General features: G+C 40.9%; 1 pseudogene; it reads right to left on the bottom strand.

The window, feature by feature from the left end:
* Nucleotides 1-42: 42 nt before the first annotated feature.
* LOC137089212 (interferon-induced very large GTPase 1-like) lies at nucleotides 43-5427 on the bottom strand (annotated as a pseudogene).
* Nucleotides 5428-15192: the final 9765 nt, after the last annotated feature.

The following is a 15192-nucleotide window of genomic DNA, read 5'->3' as shown; positions in this document are numbered from 1 at the left end:
AAAAAATAAATAAATAAATAAACTTAATTTCATTCACTCAGCTTTATTCAGAATTGACATAATCACACAATTAAAAAAAAAAAAGTGTAGAACTCCAGTACATGTCTGTGATGACCATGGGTGGCTCATAGTTTCCCTCTGCAGGTATACAAGCTTTCTAAAGATTAATGTGATTATTGATTAAGAAATCATAGTGCTTTTTCATCTCGTATAAGTGAAATGGTTGAGATTTTAAGATACAAACAACCTGCAAAACAATGTCCAATATGAAATCAAGCACAACAATAATTTAAATTGTCCAGCACAGCCTAAACATATCTATTAAACTTCAGCATTATATTGCATTATCACATACACCAATTTCCCTCATGGAGCGATTAAAAAAAAGAAAATACAAGCTGAGAATATTTTTTGACAGAATAAATCATTAATCATTTCCCACTGGCTTTAACAGCCGCACGTTTGTCTCTCCACTTTGATAAGTATTGATCCATGTCTAAAATAATAAAAAGAACATAAGAGTTACGTCACAACAAAACATAGCAATATATAAAGTTTGTCAGAAAAAAAAAACTACTACAAAAGTACAATGTAATCTATCCGTTCAGAAACAGTATTGTGTGAAACCAGGATATCAGAATATCATCTGTAAACAGAGATCTAAAAGAGTGGCATTTGTAATACCATCACAAGTATTTATCCAAACTTTCTAGAGCATCTTTTTTTGTGTACTTTCTCCATTCATCTGGAATCTGACCATGTCCCTGGAATGTTTTACTGTAGTACTTTTCCAGATCTTTCTGGAATCTGCACACAAACCATTTCCAGTACGGCAGCTCCGAGTGGTCAGGGGTGATGCTCCAGTTAGCATATTTAGAACCTCCTTTTCTGTATTGTTTCCAGGGGACTAAATAATCGGAGGAATTTGGATAAAAAGATCCATCACTCGCCACTGCTGTGGTACAGATTTTAATACTCAAGTTTGTTGTTCCTCTGTAAAACCACCCATTCAATCCATTATTCCGGTGGAAATGAACGCTGTGATCTCCAGGGTGGTCTTCCATTGTGTTGGTGCAGATGGCTTTACAGAAAGGACACTGAACCCAACAGCACTGACAGAAGTGGTCAATCAAATGCTCATCTGGTGTCTTCCTGCACTTCTCCATTTTTAGGTCATTGATGCTCTTAAAGCTGTCCTTCAGCTTTGTCATCCTTTCCTTTAGACTGTCACTTAAAAGCTTCTCAAGAAAATCCAAGTCTTTAATTTCGCTGAGATCACCACATGAGTTCTCTGTGAGTTTCAGCTCATCTGTCAGGGTTCTGGTAAAGCATCTGAACCACATGTTGCCGTCTCCGCTCCGACTCTTGACCTCCATTGTAGCTGCTTTGATTGCATTACTTACAATCTGCTCTTTTTGTGTCAGATTTCCTTTGAAAATGTTTAGAATCTTTTTGTTTTGTTTGGTGTAGTATCTGTACACTTCATTTTTTATGAATCGTTTAAAGTGTTCTCTGGGATTATGAATGTATTTTACATAATTCTCAAAGTCCTCCTTTTCTGCAAGGGATTTTAGAATGTGTTTCTCCAGGTTTGGGCGGTTTTCACGTAATGAGTGAATGTCAGACCTCATCTGTGCTGCCAAATCAACAGCAGTTGTATTGTAAACTGCTTGTAAGACAGATGGCTCGAGTTTGCTGCAGATGAATTCACTCAGTATGGTTGTTGTAGTTGCTCCTCTGTAGTAGTTCTCGAAGATGCTCCAATATTGAGCTTTCTGCTTCTCGAGATAAATTCTTGGGTCATTTGCTTCTCTGAACTCTTTGTGGAGTTCAGTAAACTTTTGTATTGCAGTGTCACAAACATGAAGACTGAGATCTATGCTAAACTCTTTTTTCAATGTGTATTTTTGGCTCTTGGATTCATGTTGCTTTACTGACTTTTGAACACAGTCTTTTATTTCCTGAATGTAACTATCACTGTAGCCTCGTCTTCCAACTGGTGACTTCTTCATTATCATCTCAGAGTCCTGAATAATTTTTTGAGTCAGATGCCTTATTGAGTATTGACATTCAGCATTTAGGTCCATGTTCTCAGGTGGCTTTTGAGTCCCTCTAATGTAATCTATACCTAACATGATTGTTTGACCAAGCCGCTTAAGTATTCCACTTTTCTTAGAGTCCTCGCCAGCTTCCTCTGAAGATTCAGTTTCATCAGAATGCTTTAGATGCTTCTTTAGTCTCATGTAGTCACAATAATCACTCCGGCAGTCTATCGATTCATAGTCTTTCTGATGTAACCGCTCACTTACAAAATTCAATTCCTGATCTTCAGATAAGATCCGAGTCACATCATCCCAGAAGTTCAGGTCTTCCAGTGGAGGAGTACCTTTGGTCATTTCAGTGACCCATTTGCTCCACATTGTGTCAAACTCCATGCTCAGCATATTTTCATCTGTTCCTGTATTTCTCAGGCTTAAAGCTAGTTCTTTGCTCCGGCTGAAAAGCTGGTTTTCATACTCTGTCCTTCTTTGATCCAGATTCTCCCTGGCTTTTTTCTGCTCAATCGCTTCATCTAACTTTCTTTTTGTTCCCTTAACAAGGTCATCATGAAGATCTTTGATTCTGGTTTCAAATCTTCCTCGCCACTGACACAGAATTTCTTTGTCTTTGTCCTCCTCAAAGTAAGACATCATTGATTTTTCCACCTGCTCTTTTGTCTTCCTCATGTCAGCCAACAAGTCATTATCCTGAACCTTAGCGTTTCCATTGGCAATTCTGTTGTAGAATTTGTCTTCAATGCTCAACATGGCACTTCTGAGGCTCCATGTCCAGTCACTGTATCTAGTTTCCAGTTTTCTGTATGTCGCGATCTCAAGTGTGTTTTTGAAGCTGAACACAAAGCTTTCATTTAGCAGTGCAGTCCACAGATCATCAATACGCATTTTGAACTGAGACAGCGTAATGCCGTTAGATGTAGAAGCTTTTGAGAGAATGGTGTCCTTCAACTCCTGAATATTTCTGCTATAGTCTGGGTTTGGTGGTGCCATGGGTGGACTGCCTTCCCACAGCTGTGCAAAATATTTCACATCATTCTGAACGTCAAATGTAATGACATCACTGAAAAACTCTGTATCACAGTCTTCTTCTTTAGCAGCGAGTTTTGTCATCTCATCCAGTTTCTCCTGCAGTCGTCTCCTTCCCTCCATGTTTTTCTTTCCGGCTGAGACATCTGAAACATTCTGATGCACAAACATGCAGCTTGGATTCAGTCTGATCTTCTTCATCCTCATGAACGCCTGAACAACAATCTGAAGAATGTCCTGCATCTCAGCTGTGTTTTCTCCAAAGATGTTGATCAGTGTCATATTTCCGAGACCAACAACAAATGTGGCCATTTCATTGTCATGATTTCCTGTTGACCTTCCAGCCAGTTCTAGGGCACGAAGTCCCTCAGTATCAACAACCAGAATATAGTCGAACTTCAGCTCTGTTTTCATCTCTTCTGACACTTTGACCAACTGCATGAAAGCTCCTCTGGTGCACCTGCCTGCACTGACGGCAAACTGCAGTCCAAACATGGCATTCAGCATGGTGGATTTCCCAGAACTCTGAATCCCTAAAATTGACAACACATAGACTCTCTTGTTTCCCAGTTTCTGGATGAGTGCATCAAGAACAGCAGTAACCCAGATCAGAGGAACATGGGCAGCATCGCCATCCATCAGCTCCAGTGGAAATCCAGATATCATCATCTCTGCTGCAAGACTCGGGAGAGAAGAGAAGTCAAACGCCAGATCTTTCTTGTTCCTCTTCACAGATGAACATGATTCATATATCTGACCGATCTCTCTCAGTATGTGCTCCAAGCCAAAGGTTGCAGCTTGTAGTTTCTCTGATACTCTCTCAAGTTCTACTTGCGCAGCTGCCAGTTGCTGTGATTTGTTATGTTTCTTTTTAAGATTTAGGACTGTTGACCATTTTTCATCATACTGATGAAGAAGGGCTGAAAGACTTTCAGCTGTGTAGTCATCTAGCAGGATGCCTAGCCATTTAAGAAAATACGAGACCTCATTTCCTACTGGTGTTTTCAGGTTTTGGATGAAGATTTGGATAAACTGACTTAAGACAGACGTTTGTTGCTGTTCACCATTTCTGATCGCTTAAAACTTTTGTTATTTTCAATGTTGCTCCCCTTATGTAATTCTCCCAATGTAGGTCGATGAAGTTCTTTATTCTTCTTGCACCACTGATGCCACAGTTTTCCCTGCAATGGCAGAAATGATTCTTTGATTACAGTCAGATCTTTATCCTGCAGTAAACTCATCATATGCTCTGCTGCCTCTTTTCCTCTCCTGAGGTCTTCATCATTGTCCTCATCTACTCTGATGCCAGAGTGCTTGACCACGTCTGCAAGCTTGAAGATGGGAGATGATTTAAAAGACAAGAGCCCATTATTTATAGCTCTTCTGATTTCTTCAAATACAACTGACTGATTTCTGTCTTTCAAACCAATTTTGTATTTCCCTTCTCGCATTTCTGTGAGAGCTGAATCATTATCAGTAAGGAGGCAGATGAGTGGCTTTGAGTCCTTGTAGAAGTTTTGGATCTTGGTCATGCTTTTATCATTCTTGCCGAGTTGTGGTAAAATAGCAACATTTACAGAGGCCATTTCAGTCAGGATATCCAGCTGCTTCTCATTGGCACCTGCATCACCATGGAGGTTACAGAAGGCAACACACTGAGGAAATCTATCCGTTTTCTCTCCAGAGGGACAGTACCAGGCGATCTCCACCAGTCCATCCATCAGCACTCTGGTTCTGCTGCTGCCTGGGCAGTTCCTGTGGAAGAATGTGTTGTGTTTCTCATTTATCAGGCTGTTCATCAGTTGAGACTTGGATGAGGTCACAGGGCCAAACCTGAAGAAAGCCACCATTGGAGTTTCTGCCTTGTAGACCGGCTGGAATTTGCTAGAGATTTTACCGTTATCATCAGTTGTCTTCCAGCTCTTGTTGATTTGTCGAAATGTCCAGAGTGGGAACTCAATATGCTGTGTGAATGGATTTGGTACAAGCAGAGGTAGAGCATACTGACACTGTGAAAGTTTAGTCACCATGAGCTGCTTTAGGAAACTGTCAGCACAATGAAAGATGGCCATCTGAACATCCATTAAGTGGATAGCATCTAATTTGTTTGTTTCATCAGAAGGTATAGCATTTTCTCCAAAGATATTATCAAAGACATCACCAACATCTTCAGAGTCATTGTTCCTTTGTTGTGCGTTATGTTGTCCATAATTTTCTTTACTCTGGAGGCATCTTGCTCTGTAGTCCAGCATCATTATTTTTTGTAGAAAAACTGAAGCCAGCTCCTCATCTGTCTCTTGGGACTGTGATTGTGCAATTGACTTAAGGAAATCTACAGTTCTTAGTTTTTGGTGTTTGCCTTCAAGATGAATCCTGTCAAAGAGTTGCACAGCACCTAGCTGAAAAATACAGTACCATAACACATAGTTAAATGGAAAAGACATTTCTTTTTGGTAAAACATTTCGAATTAGAACAAATGCCAAATATGAATATACAATCTGATTCCATTATTATTTAACATTTTCAGATATGCACATATTTGTACATTTGGAGAAGCTGAAAAATACAACATAATATTGACAGCATCTAAAGGTAAAAGGTTGTGTGTGTGTGTGTATGTGTGTGTGTGTGGGGGGGGGGGGTGCATTTGCTCTTACCTTTTGCTTGTCACCTTTATCAGTTTTTAGTTGTTCCAAGCTCCCCAGAGGCTGTTAGCCTCACCAATGCTTGCTTCAGTTTCTAAACCTTGATTTTATAAAAAACAGAGGAGGGAAATCATTCTTCAGTTAGACTTAAGAGTACAAATGCTTCATATGAGCAGATTTTTTTAAAGTAGACTAACAAATGTGGACAACAATACATGATTCAGTCATTGCAATATTTTCAATGTATTTATATATTTTGGAGATCACTGATCCATCCAATTTTATTAATACTACAAATCATTCTTTCGAACCAATTACAATGATTTTAATCTACAAGCCCGTGGCTCCCTCTGGTGGACAACATTAGTACTACGACGTTTAACAACTTCCACATCTACACATTAGGCTTGTTTGAGATGAGCAAAATCTGCGCAGAACCGATCACCGGTGATCAGCGCGAGATGCATGCCGGTTAGAAATGTGTCCGAGGGCGGTCCGCCTTGCTCTGATGTCATGCCGACGTATGTCAAAAATCTCTCACGATGGCGAGGCGGATGTGTCGGATTCTGCAGTCGAGCGCAGTTGCTCTCCATCGACTGCGCGGAGCAAAAGCACGATGGGAAACGACTTGCTGACGACACAGCTTAATGCTTGTTGGTTTAAACAACCGTGATGTAAGGTTGCTTTTTAAAATATTTGATTTTAAAACTCGGATATCATGTTTTTATGTGTATAAATTATGTGTGGATATTCTCAAACTCTCAGAGAGTGCGATCTCTCTGTTGGTTATGTGATTGTTGTCATATTAATAAAAATATATAAAAACATGTATGTAATTAAAGTAAAAATGCTTGATAAACAGGTCTTTCGAATGGAAATAAATAACAAAAACTTTGGGTGTTTTGTTCATAATATTTATTTTCATATAAAAGCAACAGAACTTAAATGACATCCAGTTTATCACCAACAGAGCGCACGAGTGTGAATCCCGCGATATCCGCAACTCATCTCGCAGGTGTGTGATCCACTACGAGAAGAGAGAACTGTCCGGCTTGAACTTTTTTCACTCCTCCCCTCACTGCAGCCGCCTAGTCTCGCCTTTATTTCAGGCGAGGCAAGGCGCATCTCAAACAAGCCTATTCTCACACCCAACTCGTCACATATGTGCTGCGTTCCACTCCACTTTAAGACACGCACTTGCAAACTTCCCTAAGCACTTCCCCTTGGGGGAATCCCTGCCGCCATTTTGAAGTGCGTTCCACTTCGTGAAGTGGACAAGGGAAGTTTGTATGGACAGACCCTTGCTCCCTCGATTTTGACCGAGTGAGCGAGTCTACTTCATATGTACATTTCAGGCAGCTTCATATACCACAATGCAACGCGATTGTGACGTCACCACATATCACGTTTAATTTACCCCACCACAAACAACTATAACTATTTTAAAAACATTTAAAACAACCCAAACACATCCATATACAAATAGAATGCTGCATTAAACAATTTCGTAAAGGTAAAAAATAAATAATATATCAACTCCATATGTGGATTCCAAGTGATCAAGGGCTTAGGGCGTTCCAGTTCAGTCCATTGCAAAGTTTCCGCCAGTAGTGGGCACTCATGCAACGTAGGCATGACGCACATCCGAGTGAACGAGACGGAGGGAAGTTTGCGAGTGAAGGGCATGATAAAAACGAACTGGAACGCAGCAATGGACGCTTTATCGCAAGCCATTTTAACATTTAAACCTTTGTCTGACTATCTATAAATATATTTAAGATATCTTAATTGCAATATCGACTAGTCAAAATTGCAGAGGAGATATCTGGAACTGGAATTATGACTAGTCAAAACTGATTTATGACTAGTATGCGAAGGTGTATTTAATGCTAAAACGGCTTGCCATACTAGTATGCGAAGGTGTATTTAATGCTAAAACGGCTTGCCATAGACGCTTGGCCAGGACCCCTTGTCGTCACTTTTCAACGAACTGGGCGTACCTTTATCGTCAATTTTCGACGCGCTGGGTGCTCCATTCATTTCAATGAGAAACCTTTGGCGTCATACACAGACGCATTTAATTCTTTGCGTTTGTAAAAGCAGACATGATTTTATTAATATTTAAAGGCTACTTTTATATTTTGGAGCAACTAACCCAACTCCTACCCTAAACCTACCCACATCTTAACAATATAAAACACATACCAGGCAAATAAATGTACAGTCACAAGTATTTATTGCAAAATCTGACCAAAACTGTATAAAAGTATTAACTCATGTTGCATTCCAAGTCTTCTGAAGTCATACGATGTCTTCATGTGAAGAACAGAGTTGATCTTGATGTTTTAGTCGCTGAAATGATGATCCCGCTGCCCCGTGAACGAACTCATTCATATCTCATTCAAATAATTCAAAAGACTCCTGAGCATGACGCAATCGGTCACAAGACACACGAGAGCCAATGACATTTTACAATCAATGCTGACGTAATGACGCAATTGGTCAAAAGACATATGAGAGCCAATGCAATTTCACTATGAAATCTGAAGTACGGACGGCAATAGGCTTGTTTGAGATGCGCCTTGCCTCGCCTGAAATAAAGGCGAGACTAGGCGGCTGCAGTGAGGGGAGGAGTGAAAAAAGTTCAGGCAAGCCGGACAGTTCTCTCTTCTCGTAGTGGATCACACACCTGCGAGATCAGTTGTGGATATCGCGGGATTCACACTTGTGCGCTCTGTTGCTGATAAACTGGATGTAATTTAAGTTCTGTTGCTTTTATATGAAAATAAATATTATGAACAAGACACCCAAAGTTTTTGTTATTTATTTCCTTTTGAAAGGCCTGTTTATCAAGCATTTTTATTTTAATTACACACATGTTTTTATATATTTTTATTAATATGACAACAATCACATAACCCACAGAGAGATCGCACTGTCCGAGAGTTTGGGAATATTCACACATCATTTATAAACATTTAAACATGATATCAGAGTTTTAAAATCAAATATTTTAAAAAGCAACCTTACATCATGGTTGTTTAAACCAACAAGCATTAAGCTGTGTCGTCAGCAAGTCGTTTCCCATCGTGCTTTTGCTCCGCGCAGTCGGTGGAGAGCAACTGCGCTCGACTGCAGAATCCGACACATCCGCCTCGCCATCGTGAGAGATTTTTGACATACGTCGGCATGACATCAGAGCAAGGCGGACCGCCCTCGGACACATTTCTAACCGGCATGCATCTCGCGCTGATCACCGGTGATCGGTTCTGCGCAGATTTTGCTCATCTCAAACAAGCCTATTGAAATTTGATGTGTTTGTTCATGATCTTCGGCGGATGGAGATGCTGATCGCTTTTGGGGATTTTCTTCATGCAAATCAATCGTTTGACCTCGGAAAACTTGGATTATTTAACTTTTTTGAATAACTCGTGGATGTAGTCGTATGTTATATCCTGTGTTTTATATCATGTTCACACAAATGGGTAGGTTTAGGGATGGGGTGGGGTTGGGTTACATGTTAAAATGTGTCTAAATAGCGTAAATAAAATAAATGTTAATGAAATCATGTTAAAATGTGTCTAAATAGCGTAAATAAAATAAATGTAAATTAAATTATGCTTGCTGATTTAATTGAGAAGCACACTCCAACATGTCATAATGGCAAAATTATAAACCAATAAATAATTTCAATAAATAAATCAAAAAATAAATTTCACCATGACGATAATATTCCCATTCCCAGTGCGTCTGTGTATGACGCCAAAGGTTTCTCATTGAAATGAATGGAGCACCCAGCGCGTCGAAAATTGACGATAAAGGTACGCCCAGCAATTACTAGTATGTTTACCCGGCGACTGTGTCCCGTCCCATCATAATAAAAGTCCCGGTGTTCGCGAGGCGTGTATTTGTATAACAATCGCTCCAGCGGCCGTGCTTAGCTCCACAACACTCGGTCCTGCTCTGCTTTACACTACAGTAACGTTAATAACCGCATCCATGAACGTGATTTCTGCCCGAGTCCTATTTACCACCGGCTGTGAGGTGAAGACCACATGTCCCAAGATGCTGCGCTCACACTTGGCGTCATCAAACTACGCCTTTGTTTTTAATAAGTGACCTCTAGGGGACAGAAAGTTGCATAGTGCACCTTTAAAGGTTTTTTTTTTTGGAGAGGGGAACCAAAAATGGTTCTTCTGGCATTACTGGAACATATTCTTTTACCTTGTATTCTCCATGTAAGGCATTTAATCCAAGGTCTTGATCAATTGGAGTTGGTTGAAATTCTACGGTAACACTTTCAAATAATGTTCATTAGTTAACATTAGTTAACTACATTATTTAACATGAACTAATAATGAACTACACTTATAAAGCATTTATGTATCTCTGTTAATGATTTCAACATTTACTAAATTATTAAAACCTTTTTAGTAAATGCACTGTGAATATGAACAAACCATGAACAGCTGGATTTTTATTAACTAACGTTAACAAAGATGAACAAATATGCTCATGGTTAGTTCATGTTAGTTAATACATATTAACTAATGACCATTATTCTACAGTGTTACCGATTCTACTTTAGTGTTTGAATCTGTCACAACTAAATCATAATTGTCTTTGTTTGGGGTTTTATTTGGTTTTATGTGTATTTTACATCATGTGTCATTGGAGGATTCTCCAAGACATCATTTGGCTCTTGATTTGTTACCTGAGAATTGTCCATGATGTCATCTGTATTTCGATGTGTGACTGAAGGATTGACACAATCTGAATCTCTAAAAGACTCTGTAGAGGTGTCCATTTCATTATCATCTGTTTCTTGATCCATAATTATATGACTGCAAAACAAAATAAACATAAACCAGATGTGGTGGATCAAATAAAATACAATGGTTCCAAGCTGTAAAAGTATTTGAACATTTTGACTTTCATTGTATTGGATCAGGGGTTTTCAACCCTCGTTGTCGTTATGTTGCCACCTTCACGTGCTAGTTTCCTCATTTTAAATTTGTACATGAACTCAAGTCACAATTTGAATGCAATGTGCCTGTAATAACGACTTCAGAGTAGAACATTTCCAAAAAGTTCTTCCAAACTTCCTTTAAGGAAACATGTGGTGTTCGAAATCACTCCTATACCCTCATTTCCTCATTACTCCACTGTTATAGTAGGCCTACTAGCCTAGAAATCTAGACGCACCCTAGCGGCAGCAAATTTAATCTGCCCGCGAGTGTTGTCTAGCAACTCTCAATACCCTTCTGAGCTGTATTCGCCTAACTCTTGCCGGGCCAATCACATCGTGTATAGAGTCAGTGGGCGGGGCCATAATGACGATGGCCGAGTTGCGTTTGCGTGCTTCTAGTAAACACAGAAACTGGCGAACGGCGGTCTTTCGAATCAGCTTTGACTGCGACTCTGGAAGACTTGGAGTTAAGCTCCGCTTCTCGTTGCTCTGGTTGGTTGTAGCGCTATCCTATCGCGTGCAGAAGGAGTTTGAAAGACAACCGTTTATCCCGCCCCTCGGATTGAGCCCTGTCTATGGTGAGTTTCCAGACCAAACATCTTGATGTGGGTCTGGCTTGTCAGGCTATAGGCCTACACTTGAAGGACTGAATGAAAACGAGTGAGTGAACTGTGTACCGGAAGGGCTGCTGCTTTTGCAAAGTTTTTGCTTGCTGTTTATTAATCAGTTAAAACCATGCAGCTTCAGTAAATAATAAGCTTTATCTAGCACTCTCATGTAAATTATATATAAAACCCAATTATACAATTTAATAATCAATAAAAAAAGGAATGTATATTGTATATATAAGCTGTAGCCACATTGGAAAAGCGGTTTGGAAAAGCTGCGGGTGCCATTTTGTGGTCAGACTCGGGAAATTCGACGTACGAGTCTCACAGTGCATTATGGGTATTCTCTAGCTTTTGATCATACATCAGTTGTACACTCGTTATTGCAGTGATTTGTGCGGTTTAATAAGTGCACTCAATAATGTCCACTATATTTCAGTGCCCTATTTTTAAGGGGGGCGATTTAGGACACGGCCATAAGCATTGATGCTTCTGGGTTTTGTGCATTGACACAAAAGGGACATTGTAAGGTGCGAACATTAGAGTAGCTTACTTAAAGGTCCCATTCTTCGCGTGTTTTCGAATCTTTGATTAGGTTAACAGTGTGCATTATAACATGAGTTCATGTTTCGCGTGTAAAAAAAACTGTATTTTTCACACAATTTACTTATCTGTACGGCGCTGATTCCTCTGTCCTAAAAACGGCCTGATGATTTCTTTGTTCTATTCAGTCCCTCCTTCAGAAACACGTAACGAGTTCTGATTGGGCCAGCGTTTCCCGTGTTATAATTGGACAGCAGCTTAGCGCACTTTACCCGGAAAACCATAACGGGGAGATGCACGCGCTGAATGCACGCTCTTCTCCACGTGAGAGAGCAACAAGACCACGCCCCCTATTTTGCGTGTTAAATGCCTTCCACTTTAGTGAGCAGAGTTCTGCCTTTGAGTGATAAATCTCATTGTAACCAATGATTAAGCACCTTACGTGTCTTCTCAATGATTGGAAGAAAATTGGAGGAGCATCTATTTTATCATCTTTTATTATTTTAATTCCTAAGTAAGCAACACTCTCTTTTACAGGGATATTACAAACTAAAGATTCTAGGCAATTACCAACTGGATCTTGATGTTTTAATCGCTAAAATGATGATCCCGCTGCCCCGTGAACAAACTCATTCATAACTCATTCAAATAATTCAAAAGACTCCTGAGCATGACGCAATCGGTCACAAGACACACGACAGGCCAATGACATTTTACAATCAATGCTGACGTAATGACGCAATTGGTCACAAGACATACGAGAGCCAATGCAATTTCACTATGAAATCTCACGTAACGGGCAGCAATATTTGAAATTTGATGTGTTCATGATCTTCGGCGGATGGAGATGCTGATCGCTTTTGGGGATTTTCTTCATACAAATCAATCTTTTGCCCTTTTGAAAACTTGGATTATTTAACTTTTTGAATAACTCGTGGATGCAGACGTATGTTATATCCTGTGTTTTATATCATGTTCACACAAATGGGTAGGTTTAGGGATGGGATGGGGTTGGGTTACATTGTTAAGCATGTCTAAATAGCGTAAATAAAATAAATGTAAATAAAATTATGCTTGCTGATTAAATAGAAAAACACACTCCAACATGTCATAATGGCAAAATCATAAACTAATACAATTTCACCATGACGATAACATTCCCAATACCCAGTGCGTCTGTGTATGACGCCAAAGATTTCTCACTGAAATGAATGGAACACCCAGCGCGTCGAAACATGACGCCTTGGGGTACCTTTTGCGTCTTAATTGTGACGCGGAAGGCACTTGACCATGCTTTGGTTTTTGACGCCTTGGGAGTGAGAATGGGTTGAGGAGTCAGATAAATAAGCTGTTGAGCTTGTGATGAGAGCTGAGGTAATCGCGACTACACTCGCGGCATACATTCACAACGCGAGTTCAGTCTGGCGCGTTTCAGTTCATGACTTTGCAAGCTTAACTTTCATAGAAATGAATTTGAGAAGTTAAAAGACTTAACATTCCTCCTATGATGCAAATATCGTCAATTTCCATCATAGGAGGAATTTTTCCAGAAATAAAATGCATAAATCTCTCGTCTCAGGGGGATATGAGGGGGGAAAGCACAATCATTTGAATATACTCCAGGGTTTCTACTGATACAAGGCCATATGCTAATCGCTGAAGTAACCCTTTAAGTCGAAGGCCTGAGGCTTTAGAAAAGGGCTCAAGAGTCTCTAATGCTACAGCAACCTGAGAGGCGTCTTTTAAAAATAAAATAGTATCATCCGCTAATTGACTTATCACTTTGGCACCATTAACAGTTATTCCTTTTAAAGAATTTTCTCTGATATACAAATTTAGAAGTTCTGGGGCTATTAGAAACAGATACGGGGAGATTGGGCATCCTTGCCTGACTCCCTGATTTAGAGAAAATCTAGGAGAGGTCCCACTGCTGAGTTTGATAGAGCTATTGCAATTGGTATAAAGCATTTTAATTGATCTACAGAAGAAGTCACCCAATCCCACCTTACGAAGAGTCTGTAACAGAAATTCATGCTCAAGGGAATCAAAGGCTTTATAATAATCTAAGAAGAGAATAAAATTATCATTAGTAATAAAGTCAGAATAATCTAGAATGTCTAAGTCATATATTATTAAAAATGTCTTTTTTGCAGAAAGCCAGATTGGCATTCATCAATTAAGATATACAAAACACATTTTAATCTTTTTGATAAAATCAGAGCAATTATTTTGTAATCGTTATTTAACAATGTAATTGGCCGCCAACTATCAATTAATAAGGGGTCTTTATTTGGATTTGAAATTAAAGTTCCCTTTCGTTCAGTCACTCCGACGTAACGTCAGTGACTGACGAATGGGGGTTTCGCTTAGAAGCCTATCATCTCCGAGACTAGAAAGCGCCCAATGGCAGTGCCAATGCCATGGGCATGCGAGATTTGCATGCGTAACTCCGCCTACCCACGTGGGTATATAAGGAAGTAGCTGGCATAATCGCATTATGTTTTAATGCTTCGGAGCCAAGGGTTACTCACCTTTCACTCCTACAAGCCTTCTGAGTTAAGTCAGTTCTTCGAGACGAAGGATCTTCCAGTCGGTGTTGGTGTTCGGCGCGTTCCAGCGGTCACATACTTCCTGCCTGCTGGTCAGACGATTGGTTCCAGTTGGTGTGTGGTCCCCTGGGCGCTTCGGCATCGACTGCGAGGTTAAATCCTCTCACAAAAAGAGCTCACACGTGGCACGTCTTTTTCAGGATGTCTCGCCCGTGTGCTTTTGGGTGTGGCCGGTCTCTACACTCTTCTGATGGGCACTCGCACTGTCTGGCATGCTTGGGCTTCCAGCATGCTCAGGCGGCGCTTGTGGATGAGTCATGTTCCCACTGCGGGAACATGGCCATCTACGTGTTGCGGTCGAGACTCAATGATCTTCGTGCGGCCGCCGGAGTGAGAGTCCCCTCCGTCACCCCCCGAGCTGACGTGTCCGCGGCCTCGGTATCATCCGGTCCGTGGGGCGTCTCTTTGGCTGGTGGCCAGGGTGACCTGAGGGTGATGGTGTGGAACACAGCTCCGACGCTCATGCCTCGGCCCACACCCCCCTCTGTTGCACCGGAACCCGTGAGCGTTGTGATGGAGCCTGCGGCCTCGGTTTCGACCGGTCCGCGGGTTTCGTTCGGTGCTCCAGAGGAGGACGAGATGTCGGTGACCGCATCACAAGGTGGGCTAGAGTCCTCCGAGGATGATGATTTGGCTGTGCTGCCACCTCCGGGCGCGTCAGCATTGCCCGAGTCGGACCCGGAGCTGACAGCCATGCTTGCCCGGGCGGCCGCGGCGCTTGGTCTGGAGTGGAA

The sequence above is a fragment of the Pseudorasbora parva genome, chromosome 9 (assembly GCF_024679245.1).
Source record: "Pseudorasbora parva isolate DD20220531a chromosome 9, ASM2467924v1, whole genome shotgun sequence".
NCBI lineage: Eukaryota > Metazoa > Chordata > Actinopteri > Cypriniformes > Gobionidae > Pseudorasbora > Pseudorasbora parva.
The sequence above is the reverse complement of the archived record's forward strand: the minus strand, read 5'-3'. Positions and strand labels throughout refer to the sequence as shown.